Source organism: Podarcis melisellensis, assembly GCF_964234715.1.
Source record: "Podarcis melisellensis genome assembly, chromosome: 4".
NCBI lineage: Eukaryota > Metazoa > Chordata > Lepidosauria > Squamata > Lacertidae > Podarcis > Podarcis melisellensis.
In genome coordinates this window covers 76,182,809-76,186,638 of record NC_138531.1, presented here as the reverse complement: position 1 = coordinate 76,186,638, position 3,830 = coordinate 76,182,809, and positions in this window count along the sequence as shown.

Genomic DNA, 3,830 nt, shown 5'->3' with positions numbered 1-3,830 from the left:
CCTGCTGCCTTCAATGAATATAAAACCAGGCCTGAGCATTCTTGAGTTGATGACAAAATCCATAAGAGGGAAGCTCACTTCAGAGTCTAGCTAATGCATTTGTAGTTGATTCAAATCAATAGTTGTGAAGTTTCTGGGCTGTGTGAGGTCTTTTTTTGATCTTCGCAGTCCACGGAAACAAATGTCTGTGTCGAGCTTTTCTATTATTTCACAGGAAAGAGAACAAAGTTCAGGGGCCCATCAAGAAGACACACCACATGCAATTCAATCTGGTCATAACAGTCAAGGTGCCAATTCTGTCAGGGGAAGGATGAGCAAGCTCACACAGCAACAAGCAGTATAGAATATCTGTCCATTGCAAGGCTTCACATACTGTTTCATTAGAGTCTGCACCAAGGTGTTGTTTTTGAAGACAAACTTTTATTGAAGACATACTCCTACTCAGTCATAAAGGGTATTATGAAAGAAACTGAAACCTCATTAAACTCACTGGGGGAGGGGGGAGCACATATGTTCAATATCTTCCAGACATAGCATGTGATCAGCGGCCTCAAAGAAAGTGAAGTATTGGGGTGGGAGAGCTGGAAATAATGCCAACATATTTCACATCTGGCAGAAACCAATGGTTTCAGATAGCACATGGGTAGACGAGTCTAAAAAGCCTGGGACAAAATTTTCACAACGCACTAGCAGCTATGGTGACACTGCTGGGGCCGGACATGAGGGGCAGGTCCTTGGGAGACAGGGAAAAGTAGCCTGGTTGTCATTGTGGGGCTGATGGTCTATAGCTGAGTAAGTTCAGGGACTCACAAAGCCACTTTTGTGTGTTTGACATTAGGGTGTGCCTGGACACAGTCGACACACCCTGTACATACACCTATGATGCTGACCTTGACAACAGTCCTGCCTTCAGACCATGCTCATCAAGTTTAAGCTTTCCTTATGTCCTTAGTTGCTTAGACTGTTGTCTTTTTAGTAACTGGGTAAGCAATCCACCTCACTTCATATAGATGTTCCTGTGGTTTTCTTTCAACTGTCCTGTACAGTGGTACCTCAGGTTACATACGCTTCAGGTTACATACGCTTCAGGTTGCAGACTCCGCTAACCCAGAAATAGTGCTTCAGGTTAAGAACTTTGCTTCAGGATGAGAACCGAAATCGTGCTCTGGCGGCGTGGCGGCAGCAGGAGGCCCCATTAGCTAAAGTGGTGCTTCAGGTTAAGAACAGTTTCAGGTTAGGAACGGACCTCTGGAATGAATTAAGTACTTAACCTGAGGTACCACTGTATTGTGAATGATGAATTATGCATTTTGCTTTCCTCTATTTTCACCAGAATTCCTTATTTGATGGAGTAGCTTGCCTCCACTTTAGAAGATACGAGTGACACCTGTCGCCTTTGTTGTTATGCTTTGCTAGAATCACTGAGGACATATTTTGAGAGGCCTCTCTGATCCTGGGATTATAAAACTAGGCCGTTGCTTCTGAAATACTTGTCCTGTTCTCGGATTCCTTCCCCCCACCATACACTCCAGTTCCTCAGGTCCCTATTGACCCTCCAGTTCAGTTTCTCTTTAAAATAAGCTTTGCACAAGTGCTTATTTTAATTTTTGACAAGAAGCAAAAAAGCAACGTTGAACTGTATTAGAAAGGTGAACTGAATTGGAAAACAATAGCATGATCTTCCTCAGAGACTCCATTTGCTTTGATGCCCCAGCACTGCAATTTGCATTTGCAAATGATTTCTCACCATGAACATACAACTGTGTGCCGCATTTTTAATGGCAATATCAATAAGAGCCCTTAACTGTATTCCCAGCATACTTCAAACATTTTGTCATTATGCAATGTCACTGGTTGGCCAAACACATTAATATCGAGATGCACTCAATATTCTGCATGCCAGAAGTGACTTAACTTCATTAGCAGGATGTGCATTTAGTTAAGAAATTATATTTCTCTGACAGTAATACATGTCAGAGCTTTACAGAATATGCAGAAGCATATATTTGCATGCCTAATAAACACTTTGGAATACTTGCTTTGTAAAATTGACTACAACGCCTAAAATGCTTAGTTCTATTTCCAGCGAAGTTAAGTATAACAAATAAGGCAACTTCATGAAGAGGGCCAACTTCATGGTCAATGTTTTAGAAATTGCACAACTACTTAAAGAGGAAAAACAGATATTTTTTAAAGGTACAATATGAAAATAATGTGGAATACATTGCTGTCACCTCTTTTGTGTTAAGGGTTTTATAGGCTTTCACAATGCAGAGTAAAACCTTGATAATAATTTTTGTGGCTAGGGAAACCTTCATCCCACTATGATAGGAGAATCCCTATTGGATATGTTGTCACTGTAACTTCAGGAAATATATAAGGAATATGGATCACAAATATGCTGCAATGCCCAAGTGATTAAAGTGCTGGACAAAGGAAACCTGGATTCAAGCACCCACTCAGTCTGGGTTTATCTCTTTTCCCATAATGGAAACTGTGAATTGACTTCCCTGTCTCTCAGAAAAATGTGTAGTAGAAGCATGGACATCCTGATTCCACAAGCCCTTGTGCTATTCTTTTTCAAAGAAATAAACAAGGAGAATCATGCTTACCAGGATCTAGTACAAAAATACTAAGCAAAGGTACCATTTTAATGTCTCTGGTAAATGTTTGTTATAGACCAAAAATGCCTGTCACTCACCATATGTGTTCTGGGACACAGCTGTCTAGGAAACCTTCTGATGAGTTGCTTTCATCTACTCGACAAATTGCCTCTAGAGAGAGGGAGAGAAAGAAAGAAATAATTAATTCCTCTTGCTTCAGTGTTTGTTTGATGAACTCAACTACAGCAACAGAAACAAACAGACAAATATTGGGGGAAGAAAAGTATAACCACAAATCTTCATAGGGGTTTTCAAAGGTCCCAAACAGCTTCTAATGAGCTTTCAAACCCAAAGGGGACTTTAAAAGAAAAAAGGAGAGAACAATTGACTTCTGTCGAATCGCTTCTTGTTCTAAGTGATCACCAAAGGCAAACAAAATAAATCAAACCGCAGATACAGTTTGAAAGATACTGACCTAATTAAATAGAAATTATGGAGAAGCCACACACAACATTTGTAATGCGCCAGCAGATGACATCAGTGTAACAAAAGCCAACAGTGACTGGCTGGGTTACTTTTGCTAAGGTAATGCAGGAAAGGGGATTTCTTATTCCCTTTGGTGTTGCTGCTCTGGGGAGCCATTCTGAGGCACCACCAGAAGTGCTCCATCGGAGAACCTCAGTGACTGAGGTGGAGTAATAATATCCACTAAAGGCATTTTTGAAATCCATTCATCTCACAAACATAAGGTGTCAACCTTCACTTTGCCTCACTCAGAGACATATTAGCATCATGATAGCCCAACACATTACTAAAGGTTTTAAAAGACACTTTAATCAGTGATGTAATCCTGGGGAATTTTTGTATCTCATAACCTATTTATGTTGCTATCTACAGGACAAGATTTCTGGCTACAGTGAACCATAATCACCTTGCCAAGACCATGTTTTAACACTAACCTAATTGTGATATGCCATCCCTTCAGGAAATAAGAAGAAAATCCCCTAACAATAAGTGAATTGTAATCTGATCATAGAAAAGGCATTTGTATTTGTTTTTTATTATCTCATAAATGACACAGAATACCAAGGGCAAACAGTGCCGATTGTCTAGTTCACATGGATACTACAAAGCTTGGCTTGCTCAACTCCCAGAAGCTGTGACGGTTTCTGGCTTAGTCTCTTAAGTATCCAAAACACAGTTTGTTTCTGGTGTAGAGGGAAACCT